This window comes from Mauremys mutica, chromosome 20 (genome assembly GCF_020497125.1).
Source record: "Mauremys mutica isolate MM-2020 ecotype Southern chromosome 20, ASM2049712v1, whole genome shotgun sequence".
Taxonomy (NCBI): domain Eukaryota; kingdom Metazoa; phylum Chordata; order Testudines; family Geoemydidae; genus Mauremys; species Mauremys mutica.
In genome coordinates this window covers 17,064,702-17,089,712 of record NC_059091.1, presented here as the reverse complement: position 1 = coordinate 17,089,712, position 25,011 = coordinate 17,064,702, and the positions used below count along the sequence as shown (strand labels likewise).

At 50.4% G+C, this 25,011-nt stretch overlaps 1 long non-coding RNA gene across 1 annotated transcript; it reads right to left on the bottom strand.

The window, feature by feature from the left end:
- Positions 1-3,100: 3,100 nt before the first annotated feature.
- Positions 3,101-11,678, bottom strand: LOC123354058. Its single transcript, XR_006574606.1, has 3 exons — positions 11,270-11,678; positions 5,060-5,499; positions 3,101-3,164 (listed from the first exon to the last, which is right to left on the bottom strand). It is a non-coding gene; the product is annotated as an uncharacterized LOC123354058 (long non-coding RNA).
- Between the last annotated feature and the right edge of the window lie 13,333 nt (positions 11,679-25,011).

Sequence of the window (25,011 nt, the reverse complement as noted above, 5' to 3'; positions counted from 1 at the left end):
AGAGTCGGTGCCTATGCCGTGGGGCTGATCCTCCCCTCCCCCACCGCCCACAGATGGAAAATGCCGAGCTCACAGCGTGGTTCCCATGCAGTTACTGCTTGTGGCTTCCTAGAGTCTGTTAGAGGCTTTCCCTCAACACTCCCACTTCCCTGGTTCTTGTCACGCAGACGGCAAGCGGCAAGAGACCAGAAGTCCGAAGTGCAGACAGTGGGATGTTTATTGGGGTTAGTTTCCAAGCAAGCATATTACGAAACCCTTCACTCCAGTCGGGCTTATCTCTATACAACGATAGAGTGCAAACCTCCCCACCAGCCCCTTGGGGAGTCGCTCTACTGGTTAATTACTGTCCCTGCGAGAAAACTGCACCTTATTTCCAGGCTGAATTTGTCGAACTTCAGCTGTTGAATCATGTTAAACCATTGTCTGCAGCACTGAAGAGCGGCTGTTACCAAAGGGCAGCTCCCCTGGCAGGTACTTCTGTGGGGGCTGGTTAGAGACTGTGACCATTAGGGGTCTTGTTAGCTCATAACTGAGGATACGGTTTCGTTACAGAGTCACGGATCCTGTGACCTTAAGAGCCCTCTGTGAGCTCAGCCTCAGCACAGAGAGGCAAAGGGATTTTCCCCCAGCAGCAGAACTGGAGGTATGTCCAGACTACCCGCCATATCGGCGGGTAGCAATCGATTTCTCGGGGATCGATATAGCGCGTCTCATCTAGACGCGATATATCGATCCCCGAACGCACGCCTGTTGACTCCGGAACTCCACCAACCCGAACGGCGGTAGCGGAGTCGTCATGGGGAGCTGCGGACATCGATCCCGCGCCGTGAGGATGGTAGGTAATTCCATCTAAGATACTTCGACTTCAGCTATGTTATTCACGTAGCTGAAGTTGCGTATCTTAGATCGATTTCCCCCCGTAGTGTAGACCAGCCCTGGGACTGGACCCCAGGTCTCCGATCTCCCAGCTCAGGGCACTGGCCACTTGACTGCTGCAGCCAGCCAGCCAGCCAGCAGGGTTGACGGATTGATCCTAGGGATCAGCTGCACCAGACCTCTCCCATCTCTCGTTTATTTCCCTCTAGCCAGCTGTGCCAGGGGCCTTCAGGCGCCCTAGTCCGGTGCCGCTGCCTGGCATCGTGCAGACCCCATAGCCTGGCTGGGTGCTGTTTAATTAAAACCCACTTGTCGCTTTTCATCCCTTTGTCTCCCAGCGACGATCACCCCCCTGCCTGGTGCTGATGGGCCAGAGCGCAGGCTCAGCACAGCCAGCACCTGGCAGCAGATGGAACACACACAAACCTCCTGTCTCAGTGGGGAGATGTGGTTACACGGCAGCCGCTTCCTCCCAAGAGCTCAAAGCCCCTTGGCCAGTTTGGGGCTTTCAACCATGGCCGCTCCACTTGCCAGTGCTCCCAGGGCAGCTCTGGCACTTGCTGTGGGTGACACCCCCAGTTGGTACCGTGCCCCCCCCCATTCCATTCCCAGGTGATTTGACTGGTTAATTACTTAAGCTTTGGAAGTCTGACCCCCATCCCCATGAGATAGATCAGTGTCATTACCTCTGCTTAACAGAGGGGGACAAGATACTAGATCCCACTCTCCTCCCGACACTGGGGATAGAACCCAGGAGTCCTGACACCCAGCTTCCTCCTCCTCTGTTCTAACCGTTAGACCCTGTTGAGTCTGAACTTTTCATGAGTTTAAACTTACTCCAGACTTGATGTCTCTATCTGAAACTTTTAATCAAAGCTCTGACCTGCAAACTGCTCATGACACACCCCCCTCCCTTTAAGTAGCCATTTCCCCCTTTGTCTTCTCTAATTTACATTTTAACCTGTAGAATCTTGATTGATTATGCATGACCATTATGATCTGTTAATCACTTTGTTTACTTCTGTGTATAAACATTGATGCTCACCCCTAATAAACTTGCCACACTTACTCCGAAGCTTTTTTTAAGCTAAGGATGGTGTGAGCCCGTTGATCAACGAATTGTTGTCTGGTCTCTGACAGATTTGTGAGCCCCATACCAACTCCGCACAAACTCGGGTGCTGGAGAGGTGAGTAAGGCCTTGCTTTTTACCTAACAACCCCACTCCTCTCCCAGCACTGGGGATAGAACCCAGGAGTCTTGAGCACATGCACTTCCTGTGATTTGTAGCATCCTGTCAGTGCGGTGGGTTTCCATGGGGAGGGAGAGGTGCAGCCCTTTGCATTGGGGTTGGAGAGAGACGGAACCACTTGGCATTGTTATTATTCCATGGAGCTGCCTGGTCCCTGCTCCGCACGCACTGAGGGGTGAACCCCCCTTCCTCACCCCCTTCAACACAGCCCAGTACCTTACCTTGCCACTGAGCCCATGGGGCAGGACATGAACCAACAGGGTGATTCTGCAGGGGCTGCAACCTCCTGTGTCCATCAACTCTCCTGGGGTGACTGGGAGGGGGTAACAGCACCACTGCTACCCACTGAGCAACTGGGAGTGGGTTCAAGAGGTGTAAGGGCCAGACGGGGACAGGTATGGGGTTAGATAGATAGATTGTATGGGGATGGATGGGTAGATTCAGAGGTTGCCGGGGGATGGACAGATGGCGCGAGTAGAATTGGCCCTCTGTGTTTTTTTCTAACATCCGGGGGTGGGATTTTCAAGTGCCTACAGGTAACATTTTCAAAAGCACTTAAGCGACTTAAGAGTAGAGCTGTGTGAATAGCGGGTTTCTCAGTTCGCTGACAATCCCAAAAACCAGGGGCAAATAATTTTCAATGGAACCCAACACAATTTTGTAAAAACTTTTTGCTTTACCTACAAATTTGGAAAATTTCCTTTTGGTTTCAATTTGAAAATCATTTTTTTGAAATTTTCAGTGAATTGAAAAGTAAAAAAAAACAATTTCATTTGATTCCTTTTTATTTCCAACATTTTTTATTTTTTATATTTTATTTTTCAGAATAAATTAGGGAGACTTTCAAAGCAAAAACTAGTTTGGAACCAGAAAATCAAATTGTTTCCATTTCTTCTGGAGGTTTTGGAGGCTCGTGTTCCCACTGCCAGCACTCAGTCAACAAAGGCTCCCTGCTATGCCAGCCGCTTCCAGGCCTCATGGTGCATTTCACCCCCCATCCGGGACTCTCATCTATTGCATGTCTGCTTTGCTGCATCTCTGAGGAGGTAATGGGAATCGTCAGCAGTGTGGCTGATGAGATCTGCTCCCTCCCTTGCCTTTATGCCCCCTCTTAACCCCACCCCTCATTTAACTGCTGGCCAACCAGCCATTGGGAAAAAATCCTCATTAAAGAGAAAAGATTTTCCTTGGAAAATGTGGCTCATTTCATTCCTTGGTGGCTCATACATTTACTTAGATTGGATGCTGTCTGGGGAAGGGCCCCAAGAGAAGAGTGAAGGCACTGAGCACCTGAACTACAATTCCCAGGAGACATCGTGGTACCTAGTGCAGAGTCTACTCCCCAAATTCCCAGTCTGTGTCTCCACTCCATTCCCCACATCCTGTCCTGTCCTGAGCAGCAGTGGAAGGTTGAACCACTCCCCTAGCTCTGTGCAGTTTGTCTCTTGGATCTGGGCTTCATTAGCTGGGCCTATCTCTGGTGGGAACTTTATCAACATTTCCTGGAGTCTCCCTGTTCCTGGTAGCCCCTCCAGATCCCCAGCACAACTCCATCTTTGTAACAACCCCTTGCAAATCAGTTATCAATGGCCCATGACTTCAGCTAGGCTAGATGCAATGGCAATAAAAAAGCCACGTGTTTCCTAGCAAAAATCTTGCCTCTTTAACAGCATCACGAGCCCCAAACCTTCAAAAATTATGAGTCCAGCCCCCACAGAATCAGGAGATTGGCTGAAAAGTGATGATTTTAAAAAAATGATATGCATTGGGTTCTGTTTCTTTACTTTCTGGATTCTGAGCCTTGCAGGATCACATTTTCCAGTTTTTCTGTGCGAGGGCAGAAAACATGCTTAAAAAAAAAGAAGAAAGCCAAGATTTTCCTATAATCCCATGACTCCCGGAGCTGGGGCTTTAACATCAAACAGCACGCAACTTGTGACAAAATTGTAACACTGGGAGTTCTTTGGATCTGGAATTGTGGCTTGGGCCCAACTCCAGCAGAAATAAGTCCTGAGGGTGTTCCCTGGCTATTTCCTAGAGACTCCTCTGCTGCTGGACACCCTCCTGGATCCCCACCCTAATGCCACCTCCCTAACCCTCTGCACCATACCCTTCCGAACAGTCAGCCCCAGGACCTGGGCCAATCCAGTCCCATTCGCATTAGTATTATTTCTTAGGGCTTGTCCACACGACTGCGCAGGGTCAATCTAAGATATGCAACTTCAGCTATGTGACTAGCGAAGCTGAAGTCAACATACTTAGATCTACTTACCGCGATGTCGTCGCTGCAGTAAGTCGACAGCTGATGCTCTCCCATCGGCTTCGCTTGTGCTCCTCATTCTGGTGGCGTGCCGGAGTCAACGGGAGAGCACTCAGCGCTCAGCTAGACACAATAAATTGAGCCCCGCTGGATTGATCGCGGGTAGTGTAGACAAGCCCTTAGGTATATTACTGTCAGGGTTCCCCCCACCACTCTGAACTCTGGGGTACAGATATGGGGACCCACGTGAAAGACTCCCTAAGCTTATATTCTACCAGCTTAGGTTAAAACTTCCCCAAGGCACAAATTCCTTTCCTTGTCCTTGGACGGTATTGCTGCCACCACCAAGTGATTTACACCAAAATTCAGGGAATTTCTATCCCCCCAAAATATCCCCCCAAGCCCCTTCACCCCCTTTCCTGGGGAGGCTTGAGAGTAATATATCAATCAATTGCCTTGAGCAATGTGGGCACAGACCAGACCTTTGTCTTAAGGACACTGAAATCAATCAGATTCTTAAAAGAAGAACTTTATTTATAAAGAAAAAATTAAAAGAATCACACCTGCAAAATCAGGATGGAAGGTAACTTTACAGGGTAATAAAAAGACTTAAAATAGAGAGGATTCCCCTTTGGGCTCAGCTTCACAGTTACAAAAACAAGAATAAAACTACCTCTGTAGCATAGGAAAATTTAAAGTCCTCTACATCTCAGTGGATTCAGTAGTTCAGGGCTTGCCTCCTCTTTCGGCGCAGCTGAGCCACTGCAGTGCTTAGTGAAGAGTTTCTCCTCTGGCTTTTCCACACCTCTGAGCGACGTAGTTACACTGACAAAGCGTAAATCAGAGTCAACCCCCTCGCGTCCAGTGGGGAGCGTTCTCCCTGGAAGGCTGCCTGGTTTCTATTACCTTTCCTTGGATGCTCAAAGAAAAAACCCTCAGAAAGAAACAATGTTTTCAAGCAGGTCAATGAGATGCAAAAGGGCCGAGCTCTTTCATAAATGAAGTTGTAGTGAGTCTCACACTGTGCGTCGTTCCGCTCACCTCTGGCACGCCCTGTGGGATGGACACAGTGTTTCAGTGTTATTAACACTGGGGAACTCTGCAGACCAAGATCTGAAAGAGAAGAAGGAAACATTTCCAGTGGATAGCGCAGCAACTGGGAAATCCAATCCAGTGAGAAACCTCTCCTCAGGATTGAGCTGATCCAAGAGTGTAATTTACAACAACAACAAAAAGAAGTCTACAATATTCATAACGTACCCACCTGTCTGTCTCTGGACACTCCCATCTATCCCCACACAGTCCTACCTATCTCTCCCCATATACTCCCATCTATCTCCATACACTCCCATCTATTTAACCATCCCCATGCATACCTACCCCTATAATCTTCCATCTACCTATTAATCTCCATACACTCCCATCTATCTATCCATCCACAGGTGCTGGAACTAGGGGTGCTGGGGGTGCAGCACTCCCTGGCTTGGAGTGGTTCCCATCATATACAGGGTTTACAGTTTGGTTCAATGGCTCTCAGCACCCCCACTATACAAATTGTTCCAGCATCTCTGTATCCATCCCCATTCACTCCTTCCTATTCATCGCTACACACTCCCATAGAATCATAGAACGTAGGGCTGGAAGGAACCTCGAGAGTCATCTAGTTCAGTCCCCCATGCTGAGGCTGGACCAAGCAGACATAGATCATCTATGACAGGTGTTTGTCCAACATGTTCTTAAACCTCCGATGATGGGGATTCCACAGCTCCGTTGGTCCATTAGAATGTTTGTCCTAATATCGAACCTAAACCTCCCTTCCTGCAGATGAAGCCCATTACTTCTTGCCCTTCCTCCATAATCGAGCACTGTCGTCCATGGGCAGCACATGAACTGCCGGTGGGGGGAGGCTAGCCCCCTGCCCTGCCCCTTCTGACCAAGGCCATGCTCCTTCCACTCCCACCGGAGCCCAGCTTCCCCCCTCCACAGCCAGTCACATCCCAAACTAGCCCCCCAGCCCTGGAGTGCCAGGAAGGCAGGTGGTGCACAGGCCCCAGCCTCCCCAGCCCCAGCTGGAGCACTTGGGGGCTGGAGCAGGACTGGAGCCGCCACACACGGCGGGGGAGCATGCCTGGCTGTTTGGGGAGGCACAGGCTCCCCCAGCCTATGTGACCAGCCGCCCATACAGTCCTCTGTAGTTGAAGATGACTATCAGGCTCCTCTTCAGAGTTCTTTTCTCAAGAGTAAACTTGCCCCGTTTTTTAAGTTTTCCTCACAGGTCAGGTTTTCTAAACCTTTTATCAGTTTTGTTGCTCTCCTTTGGACTCTCTCCAATTTGTCCCCACTTTCCCTAAAGGACGGCACACAGAGTTGGACACCGTACTCCAGCTGAGGCCTCACCAGTTCCTCACAATGGAGCCACGCATTTGGTTTTTTTCTTCCTAAGTGTAGCACTTTGCCCTTGTCTTTACTGAAGTTCATCCTCTTGATTTCAGACCAATTCTCCAATTTGTCACGGTTGTTTTGAATTCTAATTCTGTCCTCCAAAGTTCTTGCAACCCCTCCCAGTTTGGTTTCATCCACAAACTTTATAAGCACACTCTCCACTCCATGGGCACCAATGATACTGCAGACTACGTGGCTCTGGGAAGAAGGATAAAGGAGTTTGAGGCGCAAGTGGTGTTCTCGTCTATCCTCCCTGTGGCAGGAAAAGGCCAGGGTAGAGACCGTCGAATCGTGGAAATCAACGAATGGCTACGCAGATGGTGTCGGAGAGAAGGGTTTGGATTCTTTGACCATGGGATGGTCTTCCAAGAAGAAGGATTGCTAGGCAGAGATGGGCTCCACCTCATGAAGAGAGGGAAGAGCATCTTTGCAAGCAGGCTGGCTAACCTAGTGAGGAGGGCTTTAAACTAGGTTCACCGGGGGAAGGAGACCAAAGCCCCGAGGTAAGTGGGGAAGTGGGATTCCGGGAGGAAGCACAAGCAGGAGACTGCAAGAGGGGAGGACTCCTGTCTCAGACCGAGAAAGCGGGACAATCAGCGACTTATCTCAAGTGCCTATACACAAATGCAAGAAGCCTGGGGAACAAGCAGGGAGAATTAGAAATCCTGGCACAGTCAAGGAATTATGATGTAATTGGAATAACAGAGACTTGGTGGGATAACTCACATGATTGGAGTACTGTCATGGATGGATATAAACTGTTCAGGAAGGATAGGCAGGGCAGAAAAGGTGGGGGAGTTGCGTTGTATGTAAGAGAGCAGTATGACTGCTCAGAGCTCCAGTATATAACTGCAGAAAAACCTGAGAGTCTCTGGATTAAATTTAGAAGTATGAACAACAAGGGTGATGTCGTGGTGGGAGTCTGCTACAGACCACCGGACCAGGGGGATGAGGTGGACGAGGCTTTCTTCCAGCAACTAACAGAAGTTGCTAGATCGCAGGCCCTGGTTCTCATGGGTGACTTTAATCACCCTGATATCTGCTGGGAGAGCAATACAGCGGTGCACAGACAATCCAGGAAGTTTCTGGAAAGTGTAGGGGACAATTTCCTGGTGCAAGTGCTGGAGGAACCAACTAGGGGAAAAGCTCTTCTTGACCTGCTGCTCACAAACAGGGAAGAAATAGTAGAGGAAGCAATAGTGGATGGGAACCTGGGAGGCAGTGACCATGAGATGGTCGAGTTCAGGATCCTGATTCAAGGAAGAAAGGAGAGCAGTAGAACAGAGACCCTGGACTTCAGAAAAGCAGACTTCGACTCCCTCAGGGAACTGATGGGCAAGGTCCCCTGGGAGAATAACATGACGGGGAAAGGAGTCGAGGAAAACTGGCTGTATTTTAAAGAAACCTTATTGAGGTTGCAGGAACAAACCATCCCGATGTGTAGGAAGAAAAGTATATATGGCAGGCGACCAGCTTGGCTCAACAGTGAAATCCTTGCTCGTCTTAAACACAAAAAAACAGCTTATAAGAAGTGGAAGATTGGACAAATAACCAGGGAGGAGTATAAAAGTATTGCTCAAGCATGCAGGAGTGAAATTAGGAAGGCCAAATCACACTTGGAGTTGCAGCTAGCCGGAGATGTTAGGAGTAACAAGAAGGGTTTCTTCAGGTATGTTAGCAACAAGAAGAAAGTCAAGGAAAGTGTGGGCCCCTTGCTGAATGAGGGAGGGAACCTAGTGACGGAGGATGTGGAGAAAGCTAGTGTACTCAATGCTTTTTTTGCTTCTGTCTTCACAGACAAGATCAGCTCCCAGACAGCTGCACTCTGCAGCACGATATGGGGAGGAGGTGACCAGCTCTCTGTGGGGAAAGAATTAGTTTGGGACTATTTAGAAAAGCTGGACGAGCACAAGTCCATGGGGCCGGATGTGCTGCATCCGAGGGTGCTAAAGGAGTTGGCCGATGAGATTGCAGAGCCATTGGCCATTATCTTCGAAAAATCATGGCAATCGGGGGAGGTCCCGGATGACTGGAAAAAGGCTAATGTAGTGCCCATCTTTAAAAAAGGGAAGAAGGAAGATCCAGGGAACTACAGGCCAGTCAGTCTCACCTCAGTCCCTGGAAAAATCATGGAACAGGTCCTCAAGGAATCAATTCTGAACCACTTAAAGGAGGGGAAAGTGATCAGGAACAGTCAGCATGGATTCACCAAGGGCAAGTCATGCCTGACTAATCTAATTGCCTTCTATGATGAGATAACCAGCTCTGTGGATGAGGGGAAAGCAGTGGATGTGCTATTTCTGGACTTTAGCAAAGCTTTTGATACAGTTTCCCACAGTATTCTTGCCAGCAAGTTAAAGAAGTATGGGCTGGATGAATGGACGGTAAGGTGGATAGAAAACTGGCTAAACGGTCGGGCTCAACGGGTAGTGATCAATGGTTCCGTGTCTAGTTGGTAGCCGGTATCAAGTGGAGTGCCCCAAGGGTCGGTGCTGGGGCCGGTTTTATTCAATATCTTCATTAACGATCTGGAGGATGGTGTGGACTGCACCCCTAGCAAGTTTGCAGATGACACTAAACTGGGAGGAGTGGTTGATACGCTGGAGGGTAGGGATAGGATACAGAGGGACCTAGACAAATTAGAGGATTGGGCCAAAAGAAATATGATGAGGTTCAACAAGGACAAGTGCAGAGTCCTGCACTTAGGACGGAAGAATCCCATTCACTGCTACAGACTAGGGACCGAATGGCTGGGCAGCAGTTCTGCAGAAAAGGACCTAGGGGTTACGGTGGACGAAAAGCTGAATATGAGTCAACAGTGTGCCCTTGTTGCCAAGAAGGCTAATGGCATTTTGGGTTGTATAAGTAGGGGCATTTCCAGCAGATCGAGGGATGTGATCATTCCCCTCTATTCAGCACTGGTGAGGCCTCATTTGGAGTACTGTGTCCAGTTTTGGGCCCCACACTACAAGAAGGATGTGGATCAATTGGAAAGAGTCCAGCGGAGGGCAACAAAAATGATTAGGGGGCTAAAGCACATGACTTATGAGGAGAGGCTGAGGGAACTGGGATTGTTTAGTCTGCAGAAGAGAAGAATGAGGAGGGATTTGATAGCTGCTTTCAACTACCTGAAAGGGGGTTCCAAAGAGGATGGATCTAGACTGTTCTCAGTGATACCTGATGACAGAACAAGGAGTAATGGTCTCAAGTTGCAGAGGGGGAGGTTTAGGTTGGATATTAGGAAAAACTTTTTCACTAGTAGGGTGGTGAAGAACTGGAATGGGTTACCTAGGGAGGTGGTGGAATCTCCTTCCTTAGAGGTTTTTAAGGTCAGGCTTGACAAAGCCCTGGCTGGGATGATTTAGTTGGGTTTGGTCCTGCTTTGAGCAGGGGGTTGGACTAGATGACCTCCTGAGGTCCCTTCCAACCCTGAGATTCTATGATTCTATGATTACAGACAGACCCACTAGGTACATCCTCTCAGTCCGAAAGTGAACCATTGATAACTACTTTTTGAGTACAGTCTTTCAACCACGTGTGCACCCACCTTGTCATAACTTAGTCTAGACCATATTCCCCTAGTTTGCTTATGAGAATGTCATGCGGGACTGTGCCAAAAGATCTACCACATCTACTGCTTCCCTCCCTACCCTCTTGGCCAGTAACACTGTCAAAGAAGGAAATTGGGCAGGCTTGGTATGATTCATTCTTGACAAAAGTGCCTATTTCTTATAACCCTATTATCCTCTAGGTGCCTACAAACTGATTGTTTAATAATTAAGGCTAAGTTTTAGTCATGGGTATTTTTAGTAAAAGTCATGGACAGGTCACGTGCAGTAAACAAAAATTCACAGCCCATAACCTGTCCAGGACTTGTACTATATACCCCTGACTAAATCTTGGATGCTCTGGGGGGCTCCAGGACCGTTGCTGCTGCATGGGGATGAGGGAAGCCCAGGACTGCCGCTGCTGCTCCGGGGAGGGGGGGCCAGGGCACCAGGAACAACTGCTGCTGCTGGGGTGGCCCCGGGAGCAGTCGCATTCGCTGCTGTGGAAAGTCACGGAATCCGTGGCTTCTGTGACCTTTGTTACAGACTTGCAGCCTTATTAATAATTTATTCCAGTATCTTTCCAGGTATTGAAGTTAAGCTGACTGGTCTATAACTCCCCAGGTCCTTTTTGTTCTCTCTTTTAAAGATAGGTACTATGTTTCCCTTCTCCAGTCCTCTAGGACATCACCTGTCCTCCTGGAGTTCTCGAAGATAATCGCTTACGGTTCTGAAATTGTTCCAGCTAGTTCCTTAAGTACCCTATGGTGAATTTCATCAGGCCCTGCTGACTTGCATACATCTAACCTATCTAAATATTTTTTAACCCATTCTTTCTCTATTTTGGCTTGTGGTCTGTCCCCCAGGTTGTTAATATTAATTGTGTTGAGTACCTGGTCATCATCAACCTTCTTAGTAAAGACTGAAGCAAAGGCATTAATTACTTCAACCTTCTTGATGTCACCAGTTATTCACTCTCCTTCTGCACTAAGTAGACAACCTCCACTTTCCTTCATCTTTCTCTTGCTGTGTGTCTAGATCCCCTTCTTATTGTCTTGTACATCCCTTGCTAGGTGTAACTCCTTTTGTGCCTTTGCAGGAGGGCAGGGGGTTGGTGTGGATTGCTGGAGGGGCAGGAGGGTGGGGACCTTCCTGTTCCAACTTATTGTTGAGGACAGCCGGGTCTGCACTGCGGCCAATGTATGATCTCCAGGCCTTCTTCCAGGTCACCTTTAGGGAGGAGAAAAAGTAGCACTTCTTCTGCAACTCCTTGTGTGGGCAGCGCAGCGAGCATTGTGGGCAACACGGGAACCTGCAACACAGGAAGCGGGCTCACCCCAGGGCACAGAGACCTGTGCTGGTAACACCTCACTAACCCTGCACCCCAGCCTTGGCTGGGATCAGTGACTATAATGGCCAGTGGCTTGATCCCAGCCCTGAGGTTCTGTAGCTCCCAGCCCGTGCTGCCCAGTCACCAGCTAGGGCTTCCCTCACTCCTGGCCTGGACACCGCCAATTGAGTTACCTCCACGCCAAGATAGGCCAAGAACCAAGGGTTTCGTTTAATGGAAGGTTTTAACATTTGTTTTTATTCCAATTCAAAATGAAGCCAAGACTGGTGCAGTGGAGAGAGCACCAACCAGGGTTAGGGGACAGCCAGGGCCAAGCCTCTGGTCTGACTCAGGTCAAGCAGGATTGAACCTGGGTCTGACTCCCACAGCACCCCGGCACATGCCCTCAGAACCCAACTATAGAGTCACTCACTGGTTCAGATTTTCACTGGCTCTTGCTGGAGCTGTTCTGCTGTGTATTGATAATCAACTATTCATCAGCCCAGCGTGCACCCAGGAGTGACTGACTCTAGAGCCCCCTGGCTTGGGCACTTGCCAGGGTGGTAAAAGATCCAGGCCTGCATCCCTGCTGTGCCTGGTGTGGTCTCCCACATCCCAGCTGCGTGCCCCAGGCCATGCCCAGAATGGGGTGGGACTTCCTATCGCTGCTTCTGACCAGAGCTTCCACCACGACCCTAACAGACCTTCCTGCAGAACACTTAGTCAGAACTGACCCATTTCTGTGAAAAGTTTTGGTTTTGATGAATCGCCGTTTTCCTGGGACAAATGTTTTTTTCTAAAAGTTCCTGACCCAGCTGGGCTCCCCACCAGGTGAGAGCCGAGCTCTGAGTCTTCTCCACCAGCCCGCAAACCCCAACCTCCCACAGCAACCCCCCCCTCAGCCCCTAAGGAGCCTGTCATCCTGCTTGGGGGAGGAGTGTGTGTGCTGTGGGCTATGATTGCATAGTCCTGGTCTGAGACACACAGCCTCCACCCCCACCCCCGATCAGTGCCTGGACACGTTTGTTCCTGTTTTGCATCTTTGGCTCTTCAGAAATTGGGATCCCAAATAGAGAAACAAGAAATTGGCACCGTGAGAAACCGGCTCAGTCAGAGCAAAACCACCACTGTGTAGGACAGGAAGCCACAATGGAGCTTCAGCCATCCTGACTAATACCCAGGCTATGGCAGCAACGGTCATGAGCAGAGCTGAACATCACAGTGTGACTCACACTCCCACAGCAGAGTTTGAACCTGGGACAATTAGCACCCAGCTCCAGCCAGGTGAGCTGAAGGAGCAGCTCTGTTGGCTGGTGGCAGTAGTAGACTGTTATCCTCTAGTCAGAGCAGGTACTGAAGAGGTGATGCAGGCAAAGACAAAGGGGTTTGGCCAGAATCTAAATAGACCATGAATCTGAATGTGCCTAGACTACATGAGAGTCCTGATCCAGATCCGGGTTCAGCTTTGGGCCTGTCTCAGGGCAGTGAGTCCTCCATGGACACAGCACTGGCATGCAGGAGGCTCTGCTCTGCCAACCCCCATCCCTCCTTGGTGCAGGACTGGATGCCTGAGGCCTCCACCCGGACACACCAGGCAGAAGGCCCCAGGATGGCATTTACATTTCAGGAATCTAGGCACAAGGGCAGCTTTCAGCACTAACAGAGATGCCCTCTCCCCCCAAGGTCATATTAGAGGATGACAAAGGGCCTTTTCCTACAGCCTCTCTGCTCCACTCTTCCACCTTCAGGGTGGATACAGCTGCAAAGAACAGCGACATCAGCAGCTAGAACAGGCGTCAACAGAAACACGGCTGGTGCAATCTCTACTCACACTGGCCGGCCCAGGGCAGGAGGGGGACCTACTTGTGCAACACATGGTGGGAGAGGGGTCTAGTGGGTTAGTACATGGGGGGAGGGGCTGGGAGCCAGGACTCTTAGGTTCTATACCCAGCCCTGGAAGGGGGTAAAGTAGGCAGATATCACTGTGTTGGTTACGCTCACAGCAGCTCCTGCCTCTCATAGTGATGGGTGCAGACTCAGAGCAAGCTACCCCTGCTCCCTGATGGCAGGTCCCAGCCCTCCATGGACTCTCCAGCTGGGATCGCCCACACAGGTCTCCTGCAGAGTGCAGCACAGAGAATCCAGGCTAGGGGGCTGTTCTTCCCTGCTGGGGCTGTGACATGAGAGCATAGGGTTGCCAGGTGGAAGAGAACAGCAGACGGAGCCTCCTGGCCCCCCCCACCTAGGAGCTGGACCTGCTGGCCGCTTCCAGGGTGCAGCACAGAGCCAGGACAGGTAGGGACTAGCCTGCCTTAGCCCCACTGCACTGCTGACTGGGAGCCACCTGATGTAAGCCTGCACCCCAACCCCAAGCCCCAAATCCTTGCCCCAGCCCTGAGCCCCCCCCAAACCTGGAACCCCCTCCTGCACTCCCAGCCCCACCCCAGAGCCCTCAACCCCTTCTGCACCCCAACTCCCTGCCCCATCCCAGAGCCCCCTCCTGAACCTCTCATTTCTGGCCCCACCCCAGAGCCCACACCCCCAGTTAGAGCCCTCACCCTCTCCTGCACCCCAAACCCCTGCTCCAGCCCAGTGAAAGAGAGTGATGGTGAGGGAGAGCGAGCCACTGAGGGAGGGGAATTTAGTAAGCAGGGGGAAGGGGCAGGGTGGGGGCTCGGGGGAGGGAAGGGGCTAGGGTGTTCCGTTTTGTGGGATTAGGAAGCTGGCAGCCCTATGAGAGCGTGGAGCAGCCCTTTCATCACTTCGGGGGCCTTCAGGCCAGAAGGAACCATTAGGTCATCTGCTCTGACCTCCTGTCCAGCACAGGCTCTTACATGTCACCCCTGCACTGAGCCCAACGACCTCGGTTAAATGAGAGCGTTTCAGTCCTCAGGAGTCTATGCTGCTGTGTGCCCCAGGCAGAGACCAGCAGGGGCCAAGGGGCCACCAGTGCCCAAGGCCATTGCAACAGCAGGGAATCGCTGGTGAGACATGCCCAGATGATGCCCGCAGGCCAGCCACACACCACGCTGCAGAGGAAGGTGAAAATCCACCATGGTGCCTGCCAATCTGTCTGCTGTTGGGAGATCCCTTCCCGACCCCAAACCTGCTCAGGGCCATCCCTATGGGAGTGCAGGGCCTGGGACATTAGAAACTAGGTGCCTATCTTCCGGGGGGTGCTACCCCAGTTCTGCCCAGGCCCCGCCCCCACCCCACCCCACCCCACCCCTTCCCCCAAAGCCCCACTGCGTCCCGCCTCTTCCCTGCCCAGTTCCACCCCCTCCCCCAAGTGTGCTACGCCCTCGCTCCTCCCCCCTCCCCACCAGCGCCTCCTGACGCCGCGAAACATCTGATCCGCTGCAGGCAGTAGGCGCTGGGAGGGAGGGGGAGGCGCTGATCCATGGGGCCCGCCGGTGGGCAGGAGGCGCTGGGGGGAGGTTCTGGTAGGGGGGCTTCTCCCTGCCCTCCCCCTGCCTGCCTGCTGCTTACCTCCCTTTTTGCCTCCTCACCCTGCTCGCCTCCCGCCTCACCTGTCCACCCACAGGGCAAAGCGCCGGGCCCAGGGCAGTCATCCCCATTTGCTGTACCCAAGGGATGGCTCTGCCTGCTCTGACCAAGACCCATCAGCCAGGCATCTGCACAGAGGGGTCTCTGGCCTTCCTTGGAGGGATGAGAGGATGTTCAGTCTGCATGTCCCCCTCCCTGTATTTACCTGGCCTCCCGTGCGGCATCTGGGCGCTCTTGGCCTGTGGCAGCTCCACAGAGCCGTTCTGGTACCTGCAGTAACTGACCACCGTCTGCACTGTGCTGTGAAGCCTTTCCCCCCATGGCAGCGTCTCCACCATGGGCTCAGTGCAGCGCCTGGCGCTTAGAAAACTTTGCCAGCTCTTCCTCTGTTTCACAACCCAGGAGTGCTGCAGGCACCCACCCTTAACCCCTTCCCTGCCTTGGGCACAGCTCTGGTCCTTTTAAATCTCTGCTGGTGGGTGGAGGGAGCCATTGAATAACACTGGGGTCCTGAAGAGCAGACATGCCATTCTGGTAGGAGGCAGGTAAGTTGTTCTGAGCCAGGTGAGAGGTTGAGGCTCAGAGATCACCTGTACTCAGAAGGGGTTGGTCCTGGGCAATACACCTTCCCCTGCGGGGACCCCTCCCACCACTCGTGCCTCTGGCAAGGGCAGTTACAGTGATGTGCCGGGGCAAAGGGAGGGAACTGGAGGAGAGAATTCTGGTCAACAAGTGTAGGCTGCATGTGTTCCATGAGCTTAGGGGTGAGAGGGAGAAGGAAGATCTGTGACAGGGGAGAAGGAGAAAGAGTTGTAGGATTGTAATAGTGCCTGATGGCCTTGAAGTCTAGGAGTGGAATCTTGACCCCATGGATGTCAGTGGCAGGATTTCACCCCACGGGTCTGTGAATCAGACACTGGACATCAGGGGTGGAACTCCCATGAGGACGGGATACTGGAGACCCAGAGATGGATTTTATCATTGATATTTAGGGTGGGATAAAAACTTTCATCCATGGGAGTCTGTTAATTGAAATCACTGGGCTTTGGATCAGGCCCTGAGTCTGCCTGCGCATGACCCCAACAATTCAGTGCAATGTGAACTCCTGAGAAACACACATAGAAACTATGGGGCGCTAGAGACCCAGACAGAGGACTGCACAGACCCCGACCAAGGCCAAGGCCCCCACTGTGCCAGGTACTGCACAGACCCCAACCAAGGCCCTCATTGTGCCAGGCACTGCACAGACCCCAACCAAGACCAGCGGTCCCATTGTGCCAGGCACTGCACAGACCCCGACCAAGGCCCTCATTGTGCCAGGTACTGCACAGACCCTGACCAAGGCCCTCATTGTGCCAGGCACTGCACAGACCCCAACCGAGACCAAGGCCCCCATTGTGACAGGCACTGCACGGACACGGTAAGGGAAAGTCCATGTCCCCACAGAGTTTAGATCCTAATAGGCAACAGGTGGAAACCGAGACACAGAGAGAGGAAGTGACTTACCCAAGGTCACCCAGTAGGTGGGCAGCAGCGCCAGGACTGGAACCTATGGCTCCTGACTCGGTGGCCTGTGCAGCCGAGCTGACTTTAGGGTGCTCTGGTTCACACCAGGCAGGATCCAGCTCACACTGATGACGCAAACTGGCCAGCTTCAAACGCAACTTCCTGTACTTGGGCTGGAAGCTCTTTGGGGCTGGGACCATGTTTTTGTTCTGTTTGTGCAGCACCTGGGGCAATGGGGCCTGGGCCTGTGACTGGGGCACAGTGTGTATGTAGGTAGCGTTAGCTTTAGCCCCCCTCTCCCTGGCAACCCGTACGTAGCCCGCAGTGCTCAAGAAATAGCAGCTCTAAGGAATTTACAAGATCATGGTTAAAGATGGTGTTGCCCCTTTTTGACCCATGTGGCTCATCAAAGTTTGGGGCCCTGTGAGTGTTCCGGGGGGTGGTAGCACTTGGGGGTCGTCAGGTATTTCTTCGGTGCCATTTTATTTATTTACAAAGCATGTACAAAGTCCTGTGTCTCTGATCACAGAAGGAACCAAACAGCAGGACAGAGCTTCTTTTGCTCACAGCACCCAGAACAATATTTCCTGCTTGCACCCCAGCCCACAGGTTTCCTCCAGCATCAGAAATTCTCCTTCCAGCTGTTCCTTTTTCGGTCTGTCTCTCCTTGTCGTCAGTTTCTGTGTGTTCTCTCCCAACCCACGCCCACCTGTCACCAAACCCAGTTGAAACACACACACACACACACACACACACACGGTTCTAGTTTCTGGGCAGACAAGATTAGGTTTTGGTTTAGATGTGATCGCTTAACTGTCTCTTACAACTGTCTTAAGTGGAGGACTGATTCACACATCAGTCGCAATGAGGTTTTAACACAACCCATAACAAGGTTACACCCAGGTGATGATCAGATTTCCCACTTAGCAGTCTCCCACACAAGAAAATGTTTAGATACCAAAACCAAGATACCAAAAATTAAGACAAACAATCCAGAGTTAAGGCTCTCGTGTTAAAATGAAATTTGTGTTTCTCTGCCCTGGAGCTGAACACTGTTTGTGTGCGAAATGCTAGATTCGTTGTGCCCTTATCTATTCAGTTCCTTACAGTTAAGTGCTTGGTTTTTGCAACTGTGGTGATAAGTCAGGTCGCTATTATCAATTGCATGCCCGGGGGAGCGGGGGGGGTTGTTCTGGAATAGGTGAGCGCCTGCAGCATGATGTTGAGATAAGCCGAGGTGGAGTATGCCAATGGCTGAATGGGTTCATAAATGAATGTGTGTGCCAGTACACGGACCAATGGCTGGATATACAGGCACATCTCCTGAGGGCGAGACACACCTACCTTACAACCATCACCTCTCACCCCAGCCCTCGATGAGAAAGGTCTGGAGTTGACATTACAAAAGCAATCAGAAGACGGGAACTTTAAAGTCGTAGCGAAAATGATTGAAAATGATGCCTGTTTAAATGTTTGCTTTTTTTTTTAAAAGACCTGGAGACAGCTGGGGCAGTAAAGAGTAGAAGGCCTTACCTGCCCCTTTCCAAGGGGATAAACGAAGGCACATTTGTGTGGCCCTTTTGGGGCCCTGGGGGATTGCTACTGTCCACCCATGTCACGAGGGAGCCTTGTCTGTACTCAAAACTCACCCTGAACTACTGGCTGCTGGCAACACAAGCACCCACTCCGGGCCCCACACTCCGTGCTCTCCCTCTGCAGGCTGGCAATCTGCACAGCCAGGCCCTTCGGCTCCCTGAGTGGGTCCTTGGGGCAGAGCAGAGAGAACCTGGGGCTTTGGTTAAAACACTACAGCGGCAGCGTGTCAGTGTAGCTATAGTCAACCCACTTCCCCAAGAGGGGGTGACAGAAGAATTCTTCCATCAGCCTAGCACTGTCTACACTAGGGCCTAGCTCAGCTAAACTGTCACTCAGAGATGTGGACTTTTCACACTCCTGTGTAACTTCGCTGGCTCAACTTAACTTTTCAGTGTAGACCTGGTCTAAATCTCTGGAGATAATTAGCCTCCAGAGTTCTCCTCTGCCCCAGGGCACAGGTCCCTCCAACACCCACTTCCTTACACTCGAGTGCCCAGTCCCGTGACTTCTGGCCACCTGCAATGCACTCAGACTCGCTGCCCCCAGGGAAGCAGCCGCCCCTGATTCACTAGCTTCACCTCTGTCCAACCCTCTCCTTAGCACACACCACATGGTCGTGCCTAGAGTAAAACCAGATGGAAGTTTATTTGACAGAGCTTAAGAGAGTCAAATAGAAGCCAGTGTAAGGATTGGAAACTACAGATACAGAGAAAAGAAAAATATAAACTGCAGTGTAGAGCGGGTACTTATTACCAGCCCCTTTCCTGTCTAGCTAGGTACTTTGGCCCCAACGCTCCCTCCGTACAGCGCTGGTGCGGTCCAGGGAGCTGGGCTCTGCCTTTCACGAGATGCTTCTGCTGGCAGAGTGTCTGTCACCTCTTCTGCCATCACGGATCCCAGCTTGTGCCGTCCTGTCTCCTATTGTACAGTTCTCAACTGGCAGTCTCCCTCCATAGCCAGGCAGATTCGTTAATGTCAGTTTGCTCCTTTTGGGGCCCTTATTCTTGGGTTCTTCTGGACTTTGCACAGACCCACACCAGCTCCTTGTGAACACTTGGCTGGGCTGGGGAGAAAGAAGTCAGGGAGTCTCACTCCGGGCAGTTTTGGAGCATGCTATTCTACACGTTACATAATGCAGAAATGACTGAGGGTCCTGGGCGCTACCATAATACACCTAATAAATAATGTACAGCACCTAGCACAATGGGATCCTGGCCCATGACTGTGGTCTGCTCAAAGGCACTAGCATAATACACCTAAAAATCATACTAATCCCAGCGGGACTGGCTTTGCCCATGCTATGGGGAATGAGAGGGTGGGGGGACAAGGTTAGGGAAGTGGCTGGAGAGTTTCCATCAGCGGGGAAGGCTCCAGGAATGGCACTGGAGCAAGCTTTCCAAGGCCAGAGAGGCTCATTTTGATTCTAGTCTGACCTCCTGGGTAACCCAGGCCAGAGAACTTCCCTACAATAATTCCTGGAGCAGTGCTTTCAGAAAAGCATCCCATCCTGGTTAAAAAATGGTCAGTGATAGAGAATCCACCACAACTTGTTTCCACTGCAGTTGGGCCCTCATGGTGGTGGAGAAAAGGTGGAAGAGAGTGACCCCTCAATGCTCAGAGTTCAGAAGGCAAAGAAACAGAACCCAGTGGGTATTATTATTATTATTATTATTATTATTATTATTATTATTAATCATAGAATCATAGAATATCAGGGTTGGAAGGGACCTCAGGAGGTCATCTAGTCCAACCCCCTGCTCAAAGCAGGACCAATCCCCAACTAAATCATCCCAGCCAGGGCTTTGTCAAGCCTGACCTTAAAAACCTCTAAGGAAGGAGATTCCACCACCTCCCTAGGTAACCTATTCCAGTTCTTCACCATCCTCCTAGTGAAATAGTGTTTCCTAATATCCAACCTAAACCTCCCCCGCTGCAACTTGAGACCATTACTCCTTGTTCTGTCATCAGGTACCACTGAGAACAGTCCAGATCCATCCTCTTTGGAACCCCCTTTCAGGTAGCTGAAAGCTGCTATCAAATCCCCCCTTATTCTTCTCTTCTGCAGACTAAACAATCCCAGTTCCCTCAGCATCTCCTCATAAGTCATGTGCTCCAGCCCCCTAATCATTTTTGTTTTCCTCCGCTGGACTCTTTCCAAGTTTTCCACATCCTTCTTGTAGTGTGGGGCCCAAAACTGGACACAGTACTCCAGATGAGGCTTCACCAATGTCGAATAGAGGGGAATGATCACATCCCTCAATCTGCTGGCAATGCCCCTACTTATACAGCCCAAAATGCCGTTAGCCTTCTTGGCAACAAGGGCACACTGTTGACTCATATCCAGCTTCTCATCCACTGTAACCCCTAGGTCCTTTTCTGCAGAACTGCTTCCTAGCCATTCGGTCCCTAGTCTGTAGCAGTGAATGGGATTCTTCCGTCCTAAGTGCAGGACTCTGCACTTGTCCTTGTTGAACCTCATCAGGTTTCTTTTGGCCCAATCCTCTAATTTGTCTAGGTCTCTCTGTATCCTATCCCTACCCTCCAGCATATCTACCACTCCTCCAAGTTTAGTGTCATCTGCAAACTTGCTGAGAGTGCAGTCCACACCATCCTCCAGATCATTAATGAAGATATTGAACAAAACCGGCCTCAGGACCAGCCCTTGGGACACTCCGCTTGAAACCGGCTGCCAACTAGACATGGAGCCGTTGATCACTACCCATTGAGTCCGACGATCTAGCCAGCTTTCTATCCATCTTATAGTCCATTCATCCAGCCCATACTTCTTTAACTTGCTGGCAAGAATACTGTGGGAGACCGTATCAAAAGCTTTGCTAAAGTCAAGGAATAACACATCCACTGCTTTCCTCTCATCCACAGAGCCAGTTATGTCCTCATAGAAGGCAATTAGCTTAGTCAGGCATGACTTGCCATTGGTGAATCCATGCTGACTGTTCCTGATCATCTTCCTCTCCTCTAAGTGCTTCAGAATTGATTCCTTGAGGACCTGCTCCATGATTTTTCCAGAGACTGAGGTGAGGCTGACTAGCCTGTAGTTCCCTGGATCCTCCTTCTTCCCTTTTTTAAAGATAGTGAGAGTTGCTGTTGTTTCCAGTCATCCGGGACCTCCGCCGTTCGCCATGAGTTTTCAAAGATAATGGCCAATGGCTCTGCAATCACATCCGCCAACTCCTTTAGCACCCTCGGATGCAGCGCATTCTTCTTATTATTATTATCTCATGATTTTGGGGAGCTGGAGCCATCTTTTTGAAGGTTTGGGGCTGATGATGCTGTTAAAGGGACCACATTTTTGCTGGAAAACCCATGGCTCATTTAATGCCAATGGGTCTGGCCTGACCCCCTGGAAACTGACTGTAAGGGGTGGGGTGGGCTCCGAAGGGTGGCGTTGTACTGGGGATCTGGATGGGTTACCAGCAGCAGAGAGACTCCAAGAAATGTCCATCGAGCATCCTGAAGAATTGTTCCTACTAGAGATGGGTCCAAGGCATGAATCTCAGAGCAAAGATGCACATGGCACAGATTTGTCGGGGGATGAGTTTTGAGCCAGCGTCCTTTCCATTACTGCATAGTCCAGGACAGGATTTAGGGGTACCTAGGTGCTCCCACAGTCTGGGAGTCTGGGGAGCCAGAGAGAACCCAAGGTTCTGTATCCAGCAGCCTCAATAACGAATCCCCATTATGCTCATCATCACTCGAGCTGTCTGGGAACTTCCCACCGAAACGATTTGCAACCAAAAATGCAGTTTTCACAGAATCAGAATGTTGCTGCAGGAAATCTTTGATGTTGATCAAGCTTCTCCATTTTCTACCAGGAAGTATGAAATATTTCATTTTGGGTCAGTTCGACATTAAACTGCCTCTGCCCAAGGTGCCTCATGGCAGTTGTAGTTCTGGTACTTGGTGCCCTCATGCTCTTCTAGGGGCATGGCTCCTTGGCCAGACTATATCTCCCATGATGCACCAGGGTATCCCCTCCAAGTGCATGGTACATCCTGAGAGTCACGTGACCACGGTGCAATGGTTGGAACTTTTCATTCAGGGAAGAATTTGGATATTTTTGTCGTGATTCAGGGATACATACGAATGTTGTGATATTGGAATTATTCTCCGTGGAGTGGAAACCTCAGCTTTAACCACAACCTGCCTCTTCTGGCCTGAAACTCTCTGATGCTGTGTCATCACAAGAGGGTGCTGCAGGGCTCATCTCCAGGACAAATCCTGGCCTGGTCAAGTTTTGCCACTGGCTTCAACAGAGCCTGGATTTCACAGCAGTAGCGCCCCCTGTTGCCGCCCTATTGGTTGGAGTGTGTGTGTTTCCCTAGGCTGGGGATTGTTGAATACTGACAGAATCTCTCTTTTTCTTGGTAAATTCCCTGCCGTGGGGGGTGGAATCCAAAACAAAACATGCGAACCTGAACGGGGATCAATGAACCAAACCAGAGGAAGATTCAGGGCAAAGCAGATGTGTACCAGAGTGTGCCCCGAAGCATGGGCTCAGTGGTTAAGGGATTGGGACTCCTGGCTTCTAGTTCTAGTGTTGGAAGGGACTATGGTCTAGTGGTTAGAGGAGGAGGGATTGGGAGTTGTCAAGGATTCTGAATTCCCAGCTGTGGGAGGAGAGTGACTGAGGTTTAGTGGTTTTGAGGAGGGAGCTGGGACTCCTGGGTGCTATTCCTAGCTCTGGGATGGGAATAGGGTCTAACAGGTTAGAGCAGCAGGTGCTGGGATACAGGATTCCTGGGTCCTGTCCCCGTTTAGGGCGGTGGGGTCTAGAACAGGGACCTGCAAACCAGGATTCACAGCTCTGGAAGGGGTGTGGAGTCTAGTGGGTTAGAGCCGTGGTTCTCAAACGTATTTGATCGCGCCCCACTTCTTTGTGTCTGTAGCACTTTACGTCCCCCGTCCCGTCCTGCCACACACGTACATATACCAATAAAAAAAGAACAGCAACTCTCACTAAATATTAAAAACAGTAAAATATTGATTCAAACAGAGCCATTTAAGTGTAAAGTAAAGTTGAAGTGAGATGCTGCTTACTGGCATCACACCACACTGGTTTTACTAGCATGATGGGTACGCTTGTTTTTTGGAGCAGAGCTATTCTGTGAATTGCAGAAATGAGCCAACGCTCCATTGTAATAAGAGCAAAAGCAAAACCGCAGCAGCGGTCGCTGCTTACAATGAAATGCCCACAGCGCATCGTAGCAAACGGGTTAACGTACAGACGGCAACCACTTAGGACAACGCTCTGCTAGCGTCACAGAAATCCATCAAAATGCACCGCGCCATGCGGAGTCAAAGGCACAGCGCCAGCCAAGCACCTGATGTGCCTGGAGGAATCAGCTTAGCTAGTTATTCGTTGCTGTGGGTAAAATGTGTGCACAAGGAAGGGGTTTATCTTACAGCTTCTCATGCCCCCTGCAATACCTTCCTCACCCCCCAAGGGGGGGTGCACCCCTCCCCCAGGTTGAGAACTTCCGGGTTAGAGCGGGTGTGCCCTGAGACAGATCACTTAGTGACTCTGTCTCACCTTCCCTACTGGGATAATAATTGGAGGAATCTATATGATTTGCAACTGTGAAATGCTCCAAATCTAGCAGTTTTCCGTCCCTTTGGTGCTGGGACTGTCCTTACGTTGCTCCTGGGCAAGGCTGCAAAGAAATAATAAATTGCAATAATTGTGACTCTGCATAGAAAGAAAGATTGTAATCGTAGGAGTTTCTGTTTGTATTTTGTATGATTTAGACTGAAGGATAAAGAATAATGAGATAATAATGTAGCATGTATTAAATGTATTGGTGTATGATTTGATCATACCCTGCCAGCCACCCTTTTTGAATAGCAGAAAGGAATGGCCTAATGGGCCATTTGGTAAAGATGCATTAGCCGGAATCCGTGTCTGGGCTGATTTCAAGGCAATAACGGACATTTTAAGGTCACTACTTTGTTGTAGGTTTAGCATTTTAAAATACGTAAAATAATGCCATGATTGTTTTCTTGTGCATTGCAACTTGATGTTCCTGTTTCAAATGTTCTGTGTAAATGAATTCTGTTTTGTGTGTGAATGAGGAATGTGTGTGTTAAGAGATATGTGTGAAGGCCATCACTGAGCCAGATGTACGAGGGAGGAACCGGAGACAGATGCAAGGGCGCCAGGAGGCTGCAACACTCCCCTATTGAAATGTCAGAGGTGGGCAGATTGACGCCTCTAAAGAGGAGACAAGCACCTATCAATGGGGACAAGAGAGCTGTGATAAAGAATAAGAAAGACAATTTAAGAAAACAAGCGCTCGTCAAACAACAATTGATTACAGCATGACGGTGCAAAACTCATTGGTCCCAGTGAAGGAAAATCACTATATAAACAGGGTGCCTTGCCAGGAAACTTTGGGTTTGTCCTGCCAAGACTTCCCTGGAGCATTGTGTTGCGACCGACGGAACCCGGCTCCTCCCTACCCATGATCAACCTAGCTGCCACTAGATTGATCCGGACTCTGGACTGGTAACTATAACATCGACTGGTGGGACAGTGAGTTTGAGTGTGGGATGTGTGTGATTGAATGCATATGCTAATTGTTGTATCTTCAATAAATGCGGAGTATTGCCTTTTCCCCTGAAAAAGATCTTGTGTGCTTCTTATAAGCATAACAAGATGACCCTGCTTGCACTGTTATA